The 18038-nt window shown below is 42.3% G+C and overlaps 1 protein-coding gene across 1 annotated transcript in view; it reads left to right on the forward strand.

Annotated features, from left to right (window-relative positions):
• Window positions 1-1121: 1121 nt before the first annotated feature.
• The window catches only part of slc29a1a (solute carrier family 29 member 1a), a 127315-nt gene continuing 110398 nt past the window's right edge, over window positions 1122-18038 (forward strand). Inside the window, exon 1 of the mRNA XM_060925383.1 lies at window positions 1122-1266. The gene's annotated coding sequence lies outside the window, so the exon portion shown is untranslated. The remainder of the gene's footprint in view (window positions 1267-18038) is intronic.

An 18038-nucleotide genomic window follows, 5' to 3' on the forward strand; every position in this document is an offset into this window, starting at 1 on the left:
TGTGAGTGTTTTAGATTAGATTAGATTCAGTTTATTCATCCCACATCGGGGAAATTCACGTGTTACAGTAGCAAGAAAATGTCAAAGATAACAAATAAAACTGAAATAAAAATTAGACAAACGAAGGATTAAATACAGAGGGCTATTTGCATTATCTACCGTGAAAAAGTATAGAAAAATTGCCTTATTGAGAGGCTCGGAAAAATTGCACATTACAGGTAGACTCTGTATATATACACACATACATTATATATATATATATATATATATATATATATATATATATATATATATATATATATATATATAAATAAATAAAAGTATGCATAAAATAGTTTAGGGCCTATATTATTGGACATAATAATTGCATCGATGAGAGATGGCAGAGGTAGTAGTGGTGAAGTAGTGCAAATTAAACGACAAACAGGTTCTTGGTGCTAACCTTATGTTATTTTACAACATAATTTGAACAATAACTAAAAGTCCTGATGCTTTAAAAAATTAGTTTTTGACTGTCACATTTCTTAAAATAACACAATAAAATTCTACAGAAATAAATACAAACCACGACACACTTCTAAAAAAATATAAGTAATAATAATAATACCAGGGCGGCACGGTGGTGTAGTGGTTAGCGCTGTCGCCTCACAGCAAGAAGGGGTTCGAGCCCCGTGGCCGGCGAGGGCCTTTCTGTGTGGAGTTTGCATGTTCTCCCTGTGTCCGCGTGGGTTTCCTCCGGGTGCTCCGGTTTCCCCCACAGTCCAAAGACATGCAGGTTAGGTTAACTGGTGACTCTAAATTGAGCGTAGGTGTGAATGTGAATGGTTGTCTGTGTCTATGTGTCAGCCCTGTGATGACCTGGAGACTTGTCCAGGGTGTACCCCGCCTTTCGCCCGTAGTCAGCTGGGATAGGCTCCAGCTTGCCTGCGACCCTGTAGAAGGATAAAGCGGCTAGAGATAATGAGATGAGATGAGATTCACCAATAATTCATCTGTAAAAGAGGGGACGGGACGGGACGGGGCGGGGCGGGACGGGACGGGACGGGACGGGGCGGGGCGGGGAGGGGACGGGGAGGGAAGAGGCGGGGCGGGGAATGAACGAAAATCGAATGAGAATCGGTTCACTCGAACAGTCGCTGATTGCTTTGAAGTCATAATAGAGCTGCCACACGTGGACTTTTATTCATCGCACTCTTGACTGTGTGTGTCGCTTTCATAACGGAGCTGAGAGTCTGAAGAAGAAACTCGTCTTCACTCCACGCAAAGGTAATTTTAAACACAGACTGAAAATAAGCCTGGCTTTTTGTTTCTCTCAGTGAGAGTTTGACTAACACGTGCCTGCTTTGTGTCTCAGCTATGTCTTATTCCACACATTCTTGCTTATTTAAGCCTGGTAGCTATAAAAATAAGCGACACACACACTATAACTGATATATTTCCGTTAACTGTTATTACTGTTTGAGCGGGAAACAATGACACGCAACCCCTCCACGTGGTTCCACAGCACGCGCGAGGGTGTTTGATGTGTGCGCGCGCGGGGAGATTACGTATGGCAGAAAGCTGGTCATTGTGAAAATAGAAATGCACAACTTGTTTTTCCCCGATTTCACACTCACTTCATATACTGTGTCACGGGTTTCCTGGCCAGTCAGACTTTGAGTGAACGGTCTCCTTTAACAACATGTGAGAAGAGAGTGAGGAACTTGAACTTGGGCTTGATGGTATTCAGAGTTAATCTAATCATGCTGCCATTAACAATATTTGTTGTCATGGTTCATATCTAAATAGCAGTGGTGATGTTGTACAACAAGTATAAAAGGGGTCATCAGATCATAAGACCAAAGATCATAAACAGAAAAGTGTGTAACTATCAAACAAACAAAAACAGAAATGTTCATTTTTAAATGTGAACAGCCAGTGCATCAGTGTAAGCCTTTTTAAACCAGGTATAAAAGAAAACAGTCTGGGGGAATCATAACTTTTTTCCCCCTATATTTTTGGCACGGTGGTGTAGTGGTTAGCGCTGTCGCCTCACAGCAAGAAGGTCCGGGTTCAAGCCCCGTGGCCGGCGAGGGCCTTTCTGTGTGGAGTTTGCATGTTCTCCCCGTGTCTGCGTGGGTTTCCTCCGGGTGCTCCGGTTTCCCCCACAGTCCAAAGACATGCAGGTTAGGTTAACTGGTGACTCTAAATTGACCGTAGGTGTGAATGTGAATGGTTGTCTGTGTCTATGTGTCAGCCCTGTGATGACCTGGCGACTTGTCCAGGGTGTACTCCAGCTTGCCCACAACCCTGTAGAACAGGACAAAGCAGCTAGAGATAATGAGATGAGATTTTTGGCAGTAGAATTAAGCTCCCAAAATATCTGACTTCTCTCAATTCCGACTTATTTTAAAGGAGATATGCAGAACCTTTATTTTTAAATAAATTTCTGAGTGGATAGTATCTCCATCCTTGACTCTTGTATGCTGCATAAATGGGAATATATATATATATATATATATATATATATATATATATATATATATATATATATATGAAGAGTTCAGATGCAAAACCCTCTAACTCCACTTGACCACTTTTTGAGAAAAAGGCCATTTTTTATCAGGCCTTTGTATTTAAGTATAGAAACCTAGATTAATTTGAAATCACAAGGTTATTAGTTAGGGAAAACACTGTGTTAATCTCACAAATGTTACTTCAGCAAAATTACTGTTTTTAACAAATATTTTCTTTCTTTTGTGTCAAAACCAGCTAAATCCATAGGTTCTTTGTGTGCAAAAACCTCCATTTTTTCCTTACAGACATGAGTAAGTGTTACAAAATCACCAGAGATACAACTGGAAACATTGAAAATTAGTATGCCACACATATAGGGTGGTTGTAATAGTGATGGTGGTGTGGTTGGCACATTCATAGCTGTTAATGGACCTATGATCATGAGATAATCGTGTCATGTTTTTAAGCAATACCTAAATAAATACCAACACTCCTCTTCATAAATGAAGGCAAAAGGCCTGTCATGTCAACATTTAAGAAATTCGAAATCCACACAGTTTAAACAACGCCAATAGGTTTATTTTCTTCACATCAGCAGACTTGATGATACGAAGTACTAAACCAAATAAAATACATTGGAATAATACTGAAGTGCAATAAAAACCTGGTGTAAATAACATGAAAATCTTAACACAAATACATGTACAGTAAATGCAACAAGCAATATTCTGCCAAGAAGGGCAAGTTTAAGTTAGTAACATTAACAACATTGACACAATAACTGTGATAATAATAATAATAATAATAATTTGATTTGATGGTAAATAATATTATTTATATTATTATTATTATATATTATTAATAATAATATTATTAATATTAATATTATTTTAATTATTATTAAAATAATAATAATTAATTTGATGGTCACGTCTCTTTGTCGTCTCTTCCCCTCGTCGTCAACTTGTTCTCTCCTCCGCTTAACCGGCATAATATTCAAGTGAGACAGAAGTATAGCGTCCTGTTCAGCCTTATCTTTGGACGTGTATAACTGTTTTTTGAAGTAAGCCAGGTCGATCTGAGTTAAGCTTACCGCGGCACACATCAAGCTGTTGTGATGGCAGACTATTCCATTTTCAACATTTTCGCCGCTATATCGCTTCATTTTCGCTAAATAGCGACCATGATTTTCCACAACACGACGTTTCCTCCGCCCATTCACTGTCTGGAGGACAGGTTCATTCATGCCATCGTAATTCATGTCGGTATTAGCTGCCATTTCGCAAAAATCTTCCTGTGAATAAAGTTTTCCTGACGAAACTTTGTTTACAAACGTTATGGCACGCGAGTCCAGGTCACGTTCTGATGTTAAAAGATAACTTTAATTTTCTGAGATGTAATAAAAACATATTTATATGCCAAAGTCAAGCCTATGAGTTCCAAAATGATGATGTCTTGCATTACTTCTGTTACGATTGTCCATCTCGCGTCTGTTACAAATTAATTACAATCTAGCTATATACCATGTTAATCTTATTGAAAGAATGTGTATGTTTATTCTACTACACATGTTTATTAATTATATTTGCTAAAACATCACCTTCCTATGTTTCAAAAAGTAATTCTACATTGTTAAAATTGAGAATATATATGTCCACAACACTTCTGTTACGTTCTGACTTTGGCATATAAGTATGTTTTTATTACATCTCAGAAAATTAAAGTTATCTTTTAACATATCATTCATTAAAGATTACATGTTTTGTGACCTGATGGTAAAAAAAGAAATGGTTTTCGGTGAATTTTTAAAAATAAGTTCATGTCCCCATTTCAGTACCCATAAGCGTGGAATCACTCATATATATAAATTTTTTTTTTGAGAGTTAAAATCAACCACAAAGTTGGCTTTCGAGCTGCCCCGCTGAGCCAGCCAGCCCTGAGTGCGTGATGTCACAGCAGTAACTGGTTTTAAAGTACATATCACGGGTAAATTCAGGAGCAAGATCAATGTAATTCTCCTATTTTATATTAAACTTTTGTCAAATATCTGTCACATTTTGTGCAATTTTTTTACCTTGCGCAATACCAGAAAAGTTCAGTTGAAATCAAGCCATTTGAGGCGAATTGGTCCACCTCTGAAAAAACTTGGCATTTGGATTTCCCGGCAAACATTGATTTTCATGATGTCGCGTGCGGGACTCCTCCCTCTGAATCCTACGTCAGCGCTGGTTTGTTTATGAGAAAACGACCTGGTGGTTTTCTGCAAATTTCTTCAACATTATCGCGTAATTATTAAAATGGTTAACAGATGTATCGTAGGAGGGTGTAGCAACACCAATCTTGATGGGATTAGTACTCATCGTTTTCCAAAAGACCGGATAATGAGAGAGAAATGGGAGCGCTTGGTCTACACAGGCTGTGCACTGAAACCGTGCAAAGCTCGCGCAGCCTGCTGGCGCTTCCGTAGGTGACGTCACGAATCTGGCTCCAGACTCCCTTGGGATTTTTCCAGAGCGTTTTATTATTTTATTTTTTTTCTGCTGTAGACAGATGGCCTTGTGCAAAATTACCCTTCTGGATGAGTGTGTAAAGGGACATACTTTCATGTAACAAAACCCGAAATTGGTCCAGAATATGCACTTTAAGACCAAGGCCTTTGACAGCTATAGACCAAAGTCATATAAATAAAAAATTTATATTGAAAATAAGAAATGCCGTTACCAGCTTGCTCAACTAAGACTGATTTGACTTCATTGATTGTGGGTTGACTCTTATTAAAACAGGATAGGTGTTATAACTTATGCAACATACATGTACATGCATGCATTTTCACTGATAAAATGTAAAAGGCTAATTAAATAATCAGATGAACTGAGACAATCACATTCTGAAGTAAATTAAATAATCTTATACCGGTAACTTGAACACACAATACAAGTTACATGTATTAATCTAAATGCAGGTAAACAAATGAGAGTCGGAGCTTACCCGTCTGTATTCTCGCTTCTTGAAGGCCGATCTTGTGGCCGATTGTTTTTGAAACAATCTGACTTTCAGTTGTTTGTTCAGTTCTCCGTTCATTCGCTTCTTCCACGTAAGGGCGAGATATTGCTGCTGAGGCAAGTATATCCAGCGGAGAAATCAGACAGCTGGTCCACTCATTCTCCATTTGCTCCATACTGAGTACTCCGCCATTATTGCTCGGCTCAGGCAATTACTAAAGGACGGAACGGGACGTCACTGGTTTTAACAACAACTGCGGGGAGGTCACTGCCCGAGCAATAACATGTCCTGGGTTTTAGCAACAACCCTCGGCTCACACTCCAGGAGAACTGGTGCAACTGAACTTACTTTTCCTTTAAAAATAAATAAATACTTTCCTTTAATTGTTGATACTGCACCCTCTTTCAATACTGGCTTATAGCCAACACTTCTCAACAGATCAGAGGTCTCGTACAACTCTTCAGTAAAATGAGCAGAGGAGAGGCCACTTCGTAGGCGCCTGATGTGCCCGTGAACTTCTCGCAAAATGCATCCAAATCTTTGCAGTTTGAACATTCTTGGGTCATGAATGAAACGTAAATCCACCTTCTGTCATGTTGCTGCACCCGCCAGCAACACATCTATGTGGCATGGTGATAAATTAGCTCAAAATGGAGGATCAGAGTTGCAGTCAGCTCTGTGTTTTAGTATAGCGGAAATGGCGATGAGACCGATAGACTTCCTGCTGTGACGTCTGGGTCATTCACTCAGACCTATATGAATCGCTTTAGTCGTAAAAATTACTATATTAGATTTATTGTTAACGCTTAAAACTATTCCTGTACCATTTTCGAGGTCTCAAGGCATTTATAAACAAAAAGTGAGGCCATGGTTCTGCGTATATGCTTTAAAGATGCACTATATAGAATTTAGTGGCATCTAGTGGTGAGGTTGCAGATTGCAACCAACTAAATACCCTTCCTTCCCTCTGATAGAAATATGTTTGGTGTACTTGAAGCTGGTACAGGCTGGTCTGATTGCTACTTGTTTTGATTAGTTAAATCCTTGAGATTTATCTTCGCTTGCACATTCTGTTCTCTGCTTAATGAAGGTTATGTTGACCGGTAATGTATTTCTTCTTTTTGTAAGACTGTGATCATGATGGGTGATGTAATGGGACATAATGTCTCTCTTCTTTCATAAAGTAGTGTCGTCTAAACCAGTGATGTCATGCTTCATTACCCATTTACGTTATACATAGGGTGTACCCTGCCTTTCGCCCGTAGTCAGCTGGGATAGACTCCAGCTTGCCTGTGATAACTTAGCTTCGTCAGTTAAATCATCTAATCACATAGCTACAACACACTCTTGAATGTGAATATGTACTCATGTTTGTCCTACAATAAACCGAGAAACATCTCTGAGCAGCTGTGTCTGTGTCAGTGACTGTTTGCTCCCGGATCTATCCGAGAGGCAGAATCTCTGAGGCGGGAGAGGTCTACATTCCTACGTCATACTTTGTCAATTTCCTTGGTACAGACAGATCAAAAACCTAAGACACTCCTCCCTTTCCAAGCGTGTCTCAGAACCTCAGCTGGCCATTAGTTGCAAGATCATCATCTGTCTGCAAAGCTGCGGTTTCATCCCAGTGGCAGTGCGCAGGGGTGATAGCGTTCCGGTGCCGCGCCGGATTTCCGGCGTACCGTGGCTGGGGGAAAAAAAAAAATCTAGTTCCGAATTCCCTTTACTGTCTATCTGCGCATCTCAGAATGACACAGGACAATGGGCGAACTAGATTTTTTTTTTTTTTCCCCAGCCACGGTACGCCGGAAATCCGGCGCGGCGCCGGAACGCTATCACCCCTGAGTGCGTGCGTTTGTTTGTTTGTTTGTTTATCTTAGCAACTGTTTGGAATACAGTGCCTTGCAAAAGTATTCCCCCCCCCAAGCATTTTTCGGGTTTTGTTGCCTCACAACCTGGAATTAAAATGGATTGTTTGAGGGTTTGCATCATTTCATTTACAGAACATGCCCACAACTTTGAAGATGTCAGTACTTTGTAGAGCCACCTTTTGCGGCAATTATAGCTTCAAGTTGCTTTGGATAAGTCTCTATGAGCTTGCCACATCTAGCCACTGGGATTTTTGCCCATTCCTCAAGGCAAAACTGCTCCAACTCCTTCAAGTTAGATGGGTTGCGTTGGTGTACAGCAGTCTTCAAGTTATGCCACAGATTCTCAATTGGATTAAGGTCTGGGCTTTGACTAGGCCATTCCAAGACATTTAAATGTTTCCCTTTAAACCACTCCAGTGTAGCTTTAGCAGTATGTTTAGGGTCATTGTGCTGCTGGAATGTGAACCTTCATCCCAGTCTCAAACCTCTGGCTGACTCAAATAGGCTAGGTTTTCCTCCAGAATTGCCCTGTACGAGGGTAAAGACAGATGTTTATAATTTCAAAAGGAATACAAAGAAGGAATTATCCAATGGAAACATCGCTTGCAGAAGTGTTTAGACTTAAATGGAGGATATATAGAGAGAAATAGCTTTATTTTCATAAATATTTTTTTAATTGGTCTTAGAACTTTTTGACTTACCCTTGTATTTAGTGCCATCCATTTTTCCTTTAGTCCTGATCAGCTTTCCTGTCCCTGCAGATGAAAAACATCCCCACAGCATGATGCAGGCACCACCATGCTTCATTGTAGGAATGGTGTTCTCAGGGTGTTGGGTTTACGCCACACATGGCATTTCCTACGATGGCCAAAAAGTTTAATTTTTGTCTAATTTGACCAGAGAATGCTCTTCCATGTGTCTGGGGAGTCTGCCACATGCCGTTGGGCAAACTCTAAATGTGTTTTCTTCAGCAATGGCTTTTTTTTCTGGCCACTCTTCCATAAAGCCCCACTCTGTGGGGTGTACGGCTTAAAGTGGTCCTATGGACAGATACTCCCATCTCCGCTGTGGATCTTTGCAGCTCCTTCAGTGTTATCTTTGGTGTCTTTGTTGCATCTCTGATTAATGCCCTCCTTGCCCGGTCTGTGAGTTTTGGTGGGCAGCCTTCTCTTGTTAGGTTTGTAGTGGTGCCATATTCTTTCCATTTTGCTATAATGGATTTAATGGAGCTCCCTGGGATATTCAAAGTTTGGGATATTTTTTAGAACCCAACCCTGATCTATACTTCTCCACAACTTTGACCTGTTTGGAGCCTCCTTGGTTCTCATGTTGCTTGCTTAATAGTGTTACAGAGTCAGGGTCCTTCCAGAACAGGTGGCTTTATACAGACATCATGTGACAGATCATGTGACACTTTGATTGCACACAGATGGATCTTGATCAACTAATTATGTGACTTATGAAGTGAATTGGTTGGACCAGCTCTTATTTAGGGGTTTCATACAAAAGGGGGTGAATACTTATGCACACTCCAGATTTCTGTTATTTCATCTTATTTATTGTTTGTGTCACAAAAAAAGTTCGCCTTTAAAGTGGAAGGCATGTGTAAATCAAATGGTGTTAACCCTCCAAAAATTCATTTTAATTCCATCTTGTAATGCAACAAAACAGGACAAACACCAAGGGGGATGAATACTTTTGCAAGGCACTGTATTGATGGCTCGATCATTTTAGTGAATTTCTGTTAGATTTGTGATGTGTAAATAAAATAAAACAACGCCAATATCATAAAAACTTGAATCTTTTACTTTTTTCTTCCGAAAACGAAAAGCCTGGTGTGTGGTTTGTAAACTAGATGGGTTGCCTGGGCTTTATATGTACGCTTGCACTATATGTGCAGGAATGAAAAACAGACTTTAAGCTTTGAGCGTAATGTCATTTTATTGGACCCATCAAAACAAACACACAAGCAAGAACACAACTTCACTGATATTTATTGGCCCTTTTCCACTACCCTTTTTCAGCTCACTTCAGCTCGCTTCAGCTCACTTCAGCCCGACACGGCTCGCGTTTCGACTACCAAAAACCAGCACGACTCAGCTCGCTTCAGCCCTGCTTAGCCCCTAAAACTTGCACCGTTTTGGAGTGGGGCTGAAGCGAGCCAAGCCGTGCCGAGTGAGGCTGGGGGCGTGAGCAGACACTCCCCTGTGCACTGATTGGTGAGGAGGAGTGTCCTCACACGCCCACACACGCCCCGCGAGCGCGCTGGGATCTGTAAACACCGCAAACCCAGAAGGAGAAGAATTACGAATTACAAGAATTTCTGAAGCCTTATGCGCCTCGCCTCATCTATACGCTCTTGCCAGTATCTGTTGGCGTTGTCGGTGACAACAAGCCACAGCACCAAGACCAGCAACACTAACGACTCCATGTCCTCCATGTTTATTGTTTACTCTCCGGGTCGTGAGACTACCGCTTAAAAGCTCACTGATGTCACTGTTTGCGCTGCTTAACGACATCACCTGACGTCCACCCACTTTCGCTAACTCCACCCAATGTGTCCACCCACTTCCAGCCAGCACGGTTCAGCGCGGTTGTAGTCGAAATGCAACTCCAACAGCCCCGCTCAGCTCGACTCAGCACGGCCCGGCTCAGCCCGGCTCAGCCCGACTCAGCCGCGTTTGTAGTGGAAAAGCGGCATATCTCTTCTCAATAATATCTGTCTGGAGAGCCACAGTGACTACGTTTACATGCACGTCCAAATCGAGCTGCTGTTGTAATCGAGCAAAGGGTCCCAGCAGGGGTGCCAGAGAAATCCAATCCTACATGCACAAGTGAAATCGGGCTATTGTGCAAGGTGCATTGTGCACCCGAGCCACACGTGGCGCTACACGCCCCATCGTGTTGGTACACTTCCGGTTGTCGTCATGAAGAAGAGCTATAGTGTTGCCAGATACTGCTGACGTTTTCCAGCCCAAAACATGTTCAAATCCGCTAAAATGCACTTAAAACCCCCAATCTGGCAACACTAGCAGTTCCGTGCTCAAGCTGTTCGGCTTGCTCTAACAGACTATGGCTACAAACTGTCCGGCGCAGACCACTGTTTTGTAAGACAACTTATTTTGCACAATAATATTTTTCTAAAGTCCATTTTTTGCTTACAAAAAAATATTTTTTTTTGCTTACAATTTAACTTATGTCTTAATAAACACACAAAAAGTTCAATTGTTTTGTTTTTATTGACATTCTTCAGATGTTGGACATCTATACACACACACACACAAATACAATGACTTGTTTATGTACACAATTCACAGCTATGCAACAGCTGTACAGATGTATTTGGTGATACAGTAAGTGAGCTAAATTTTAACAGTGCAAACAATGCCACAAAAAGAAAAGATTCATGCCGTTGTCATGATTCGTTGTCATGCCGACCGAGGCTGTTGTGTTTCCCGCTTGTGGTCTCGTCACTCGTCACTTCCGGAAGTAGCTCGACAAGTAGCTCGATAGGGTATACATGCACAAAGTAGCTCGGCAGAAATCGCATAAACTAGGTGGTGTAGCTCGATTCTGAGAAATCAAGTTCGGTTCAATTTCAGCCGAATTAAGGTGTATACATGGCATTTTGAACTTCGATTTCAGTCGAGCAACGGCAGAAATTCGATTCTCTCTATGTGCATGTAAACGTAGTGAGTGTTACACCAGCAGTTTCATTCCAGTGGCATTCAGCACATGCACGACCACGTTTTTTGTTCATCTTCATGACTAATAGGTCCATCAACATTTCAGTCATGCTAAAACGGCATGGGGGGCAAGGTGGTGTGGGTGGGGTTTTTTCCCACAATTTAAAAAAAAAATTTAAAAAATCAAGCTTTATAAAAGCATCTCAAGAAATGTATGTAATATAATGGAGAAGGGGTGTGTCTCCTTTATCAGTCTCAATTTTATAATAAACAGTATTAATCACCATGGTCTGTGAACATGTCTTTCCATTCTTGAGTTAAAATCTCCTTTCTGCTGTCTAATTTTTCCCTTTATAGAGTAAGCCATGTGAAATGACTTTTCTCTGACATTCTCTGTCCTTGGGGTGTGTGTGTGTGTGTGTGTGTGTGAGAGAGAGAGAGGGACTCCCTGACTAAGTTTCAAATCTCATGCCCTGTAGTGCACTTATCTCGGGAACACATTGCTCTAAAAAGGACCCAGATGCCATGCTATCCGGACCTACAACCAATAAATTACTGAGAGTTATTAAGTTTTGACGGAGCATTTCTATTTTAACTGATGCAGCTTTAAGCCTTTAGTGGCAGAATTCCAAACTAATGGAGTATGGTGCAATTTGGAACTCGGCCAGTGAGTTAGGTGATGCTCAGACTGCCATTCCAAATCTGATTTCTGTGCACATCCAGGTGGAATCCGATCAGGTGTTGCAAGTCTGCACAGCCAAAAATCATGCGAGATCTGATTCCTACAAACCCTTTTCAAACCTGCTGTACTTATACTTCCGGGGGTAAATGCAACTTGTCCAGGGTGTACCCCGCCTTTCACCCGTAGTCAGCTGGGATAGGCTCCAGCTTGCCTGCGACCCTGTAGAACAGGATAAAGCGGCTAGAGATAATGAGATGAGATGAGACTTCTCGGAGTAACGTCATTACTATAGCAGCCAATGTGAATAAGACCTGAAAATGAGTATCAACCCATGGACACTCAGATCTGATCACTTGCAATATACAGTGGTGCTTGAAAGTTTGTGAACCCATTAGAATTTTCTATATTTCTGCATAAATCTGACCTAAAACAACATCAGATTTTCACCCAAGTCCTAAAAGTAGATAAAGAGAACCCAGTTAAACAAATGAGACAAAAATATTATACTTAGTCATTTATTTATTGAGGAAAATGATCCAATATTACATATCTGTGAGTGGCAAAAGTATGTGAACCTCTAGGATTAGCAGTTAATTTCTCATCTCATCTCATTATCTGTAGCCGCTTTATCCTGTTCTACAGGGTCGCAGGCAAGCTGGAGCCTATCCCAGCTGACTACGGGTGAAAGGCGGGGTACACCCTGGACAAGTCGCCAGGTCATCACAGGGCTGACACATAGACACAGACAACCATTCACACTCACATTCACACCTACGGTCAATTTAGAGTCACCAGTTAACCTAACCTGCATGTCTTTGGACTGCGGGGGAAACCGGAGCACCCAGAGGAAGCCACGCGGACACGGGGAGAACATGCAAACTCCGCACAGAAAGGCCCTCGCTGGCCACGGGGCTCGAACCCGGACCTTCTTGCTGTGAGGCGACAGTGCTAACCACTACACCACCGTGCCGCCCCAGTTTGAAAGTAATTTTTTATATGAGTCAGTTTGAGAATTACTCAGAAGTTTGATTAGCAGGGATGAAAGTCTTCCGGAAATACCTGGAAATCCGGATATTTGACAAAACTCTTGAAAATCTCCGGTTTTCCGAATGGAGAAATTTATTTTTCGGATTTTTCACGTTCCTAGATGCGGCGTAATCCTTCGCATCGTCCTTGGATGGGCGCAGTCCTTAAATAGCCCAAACACAGTTCATTGATTAAAGACAGGTGTTCTTTGTTAATGGCATGCGTGCCGGAGCTCGTTAGGCGTGCACGCCCAAGGCAGGCACTGACACCGTTCTGCGCAAGCGCAACACAATCGCACTAGAAAGCATGTTCAAGCTGCCAGTATAGCTGCAGTCTTTTTAGTTGCGAATTACGAGTATTTCCTCATGTGTTGTTAATTCACCATGTCAAAACAAGCAAAACTTTCCTCCTTCTTTCGACGTGAAGAGAGGTAAGCAATTTATTATATATTTTTTTCCATCAAAGTTGCATTTTGTGGTTTCGAAGCTAAGTTTTAGTGCCGTTTCTAGAACACAACATCAAGAAAACGTGGAAGAAATAGCAATAATGGAAGAGCCGGTTTCTAAGCTACCTAAAACTAGCAATGGTAATTTATTTTTTGTTACATAATGCACTCAGGCTGCCAGTCAGTGTGTTACACACACACACACACACACACACACACACACACACACACCCTACGCCCCTGATTTATATGAGAAATTTGGTATTCATTGGTGTGTTTAAATTTACAGACAATACTAACTAATGTAAACAATTGGTTTCAACTCGCATAAATATGAATTGGAAATTTTTAGTTCACTTTAGCTTCTGCAAACGCACAACTCTACTAAAAGATTGATAAACGAGGCTCAACGTCCCCAACATTGAAACCTGAAAGCTTTAGAAACTCTAACAGACCTTTACTTTTTAACAGTACTGTTTTGGGATTTTGCTGAGTTTACCTTCAACTGTCTGATTTTTTTCAAAGTAATGAACTGTGTAGGCAGGAAAATCACCGCGTTTTCTAAATGCACTCCTGAAAATTACTCATTAACTAGGGGAATTAAATGTGATATTTTTGACATGTTAATCATTAATGTACATGAAAGAAAAAGGCTTAAAAGTTATAACCATGCATGAAAATCCCTCACCTTTCGTCGAAATTCGCCGTTTTGAAACCAAAATGGGTGACCTACATGAATCGTGTAGATCCGATGAGAAAAAAATGGGGGGGGGGGGGTGTTTGATATTGACCCAAAGGGCAAGGAGGTCGCTTCGCACCCATAGACAGTTCGTGCCAGTTTGCGCCTCCTCCTCCTGCTTTGATATTGATGCCATAGCGACGAGTACATCTCGCTGCGAAGGGCAAGCAGCATCATTTCACGCCTCTTCTCCTGCTGGCCAGAGCGTGCACACATCAGTCAGAGTGCACCCCAGACCACCAGAAGCTGGAAGCTGGATTGAGTCATCGGACTGAATTTCCTACTGTTTTCAAACTTTCCTGATTTGCCATCAAAACAAACAAAACTTCCGGCTTGATTACGTCAGCATTCGAAAGAGGGTGCGCGCGTCTTTTGACAATCCCTGTGTCCGAAATTGCTCGCTACTCACCATATAGGGCACTGTATAGTGGAGACACCATTTTGTAGTGCTGTCCGTGCTGAAAGAAATCAAATTAAAAGTCTCAAATTTGATTTAATAAAAGACAGCAGCAAAGAAGAAAGTATTCAGCCTTGATTTAAAAAGAGCTGAGAGCTGCAGGTACTTCCATATCTCGGCAGGCTGAGTGGTATGCTGGGGCACCTCTTGCCAGCAGACCAGGATATCCAGAGGGAACTTGTGCGGTTCAGTGTTGACCTGACCATCCCCAGCTTCAAGGAGGGAGAGAGCATCGTGGAGTGGTGGGGTCATGTCTTCGACAAACCAGACAAGTACCCCTCCCTGGGTGCACTGGTTAAGCGTTGCCTCTCCATCTTTCATGGACATATGCCGCTTTTCCACTACAAACGCGGCTGAGTTGGGCTGAGCCGTGCCGTGCTGAGTCGGGCTGAGCGGGGGCTGTTGGAGTTGCATTTCGACTACAACCGCGCTGAACCGTGCTGGCTGGAAGTGGGTGGACACATTGGGTGGAGTTAGCGAAAGTGGGTGGACGTCACGTGATGTCGTTAAGCAGCGCAAACAGTGACATCAGTGAGCTTTTAAGCGGTAGCCTCACGACCCGAATAGTAAACAATAAACATGGAGGACATGGAGTCGTTAGTGTTGCTGGTCTTGGTGCTGTGGCTTGTTGTCACTGACAACGCGGACAGATACTGGCAAGAGCGTATAGATGAGGCGAGGTGCATAAGGCTTCAGAAATTCTCGTAATTCGTAATTCTTCTCCTTCCGGGTTTACAGTGTTTACAGATCCCAGCGTGCTCGCGGGGCGTGTGTGGGCATGTGAGGACACTCCTCCTCACCAATCAGTGCACAGGGGAGTGTCTGCTCACGCCCCCAACCTCACTCGGCACGGCTTGGCTCGCTTCAGCCCCACTCCAAAACGGTGCGAGTTTTAGGGGCTAAACAGGGCTGAAGCGAGCTGAGTCGTGCTGTTTTTTGGTAGTCGAAACGCGAGCCGTGTCGGGCTGAAGCGAGCTGAAGTGAGCTGAAAAAGGGTAGTGGAAAAGGGCCTATAGAGTCGAGTCCTCATTTAGTCTGATGAATGATGTAATTGATCAAAGGAGTGGCAACATGAATGTGGAAACATTTAATGCAGTACAGACGGTCAAGTACACGCTGATGTCCAGGGGGAAGACAGCTATGCAGCTCTTTAGAATGGAGGACGTGAAGTTTGGGGAAGTGGACAGAACATTGTGCAAGAACATTAACTCTGCAGCAGCCACATACAAACACCAGCAGAGGGTGAACAAGGAGGAAAAGCAGCAGAGCAAGTATGGCTCTCAAGCAACTTGCAGTGCTCAGCAGGCCAAGAAACAGACTGCTGAAGGAGAGAAGCGGGCAAGGCTGAAACATGTGGCAACTCGGCGAAAGCGGGCCATGGAGACACTGATGGTCCAGGCAAATAAAAGGAAAAAAATGATCACTATTCCTTGTGTGTTCTCCACTTTCTTCGTTCTATTATTCGCATTTTTTTCCAGGGCATAATTTCACTATAACTACATATATTTGTACTGTATGTCCTTGTGCAAATGTATACTTAGTAAGGAGGCTATAACATTTATTCTGGGGGAGGACCCCCCCCCCAAACAAAATAAAACAACACCAGAGGCCACGTCACCACTCGCGCACCCTTCTCACCTTTTTCACCCCGACCCGTTTTCATGCCTGTATAACTTGTTTTAGTGAAAATAAGTACTAAAATGCACTAGAATGCAGGGTTTTGCGTGTTATGTTATTAAAATATTTTCAGGGGACGTCACCCCCCCCAATATCTTAGCTTGACTTTCAAAAGTTCAGGGTTTTTTTTCTTTGCTCCACTTTCATCTCTAGATTAGTCAGTTGGAGAAATGAGAATTTTTAGATATAGTAAGAGTTTGCGGAAATTTGTCATACTGTCTACTTTTTCTTTCATTTGGTGTAAATGGGTTTCCACAGTGTAACATTCTGTTTATTAATGTTAACTAAGCAGCAGATCCTCACATGCACGCACCACAGCTAGAGAAGTGAAAACACTGGATGATTTCTTTGTTGTGTGAAGCTCATGATTAGAACTGACCCTATACACATGAACTGCAGTCAACAAGTCTTTCATGCTGACAACTACAATTTTCTGTACCTCTTTCTTACACGGTTTTAAAAACACGCTCCTCAGCCCATGTTTACATTAGACCGTGTCAGCGGATCATCAGATTAACGTTTTTAAAACGATTAGTGTGCACACAGCAACACCAATACACGATTTGCGTGCACACAACAATACCAATACACGGATACGCTCGGCTCCGCAGGCATCCTGCGCTCCAAATCGCTCCGTCCTGAACAGCGAGTGCCCTCTGGAGGGTGCGCACTCCGGCCCTGCACAGCTCACACAGCGCGCGAGTGAAGCACACTAGCAGTGATTCGGGACTGAGCCGCTGTGTGTGTGATCCCAGCGCACATCACTTACCACTTGCAAGTGGAAGGATGGCAAGCCTAAAGACAATCATAACTACACAATGGGCAGTATTTTCATACTTTTATACTCTTTAATGAAAGATGATGCAAGGCGGAAGTCCGCGCCGTTTTTCAGCAGTCGTGTCACATGACCAACGCCAGCGAATCAGGAAGGTGGATGTCACAGTGACGTTGTCTAATGAGACGCCAGCTAGAGCTCAGCACAGCGTATCCGCGTATTCTGAATGTTTACACAGCACCGGAGCTGACACGATCTGGATTGAATACGTGGACGCTGGCGGATTCCCGTTTCCCGGCGTTTCCAGGCGGTTTAATGTAAACGGACAGTGCATCCGCGAAGAAAACGAGACAGATACGGTCTAATGTAAACGTAGCCTCAGAGTGACGAGTATTGTAGCTGCACATTAGTGGATCTAAACTTATGGAACTGTGCACTATGACCTTCATAGTACTCAGATCTCAGCCCATTTGAACACTTGTGGAGAGCAATGAGTTTGATGGCACCAGTGATGGGAATAACAGTGTTAGAAATAAATGGCGTTACTAACGGCGTTACTTTTTTTTAGTAACGAGTAATCTAACTAATTACGTTTTACATCGTTATAACGCCGTTCCCGTTACTTACAATAAAATGCTCTGCGTTACTTTATTAAAGCTGTTTTCATCTGGCACGCTGCTCGTTCAGCCTTTCTTTACTCTGCTTTAGTGTGGGGCGGGGAGACGTGAGACAACGGCATAGTCAGCCAATCAGAGTAGATTTGGACAACATACAGTACGTAGGTAAGCTCCGCCTACTGCACTACTGCGCATACTTTCAATCAGAAGACACAGTGATGGCGAGCGGTCAGCCCAAGACTGCGCTTCCAAACTGGAAATACAGCCATTACTTTTCATTACTTGAAATAAAAGGCAAAAATGTCTACGTGCAATGCACATTATGTCGAGGAACAAAGCGTTTGTCCTCGTCAGTGGCCAGTAATTAGTAACAATTTTAATAACTACAAAAATATATTAAATTTGATAGATGTCTTATCTCACATTGTCCCACAAAAATATTAATATAGTGTAGATAACGTTACTAACTGGTTCTGTTAAGTGTCCATTTCAGTCATTAAACACATTTAACATTCACTTTTATTATGATTACAGTAATTGAATTTGGGTTTTTTTTTGGGGGGG

The sequence above is a fragment of the Neoarius graeffei genome, chromosome 7 (assembly GCF_027579695.1).
Source record: "Neoarius graeffei isolate fNeoGra1 chromosome 7, fNeoGra1.pri, whole genome shotgun sequence".
Taxonomy (NCBI): Eukaryota; Metazoa; Chordata; class Actinopteri; order Siluriformes; family Ariidae; genus Neoarius; species Neoarius graeffei.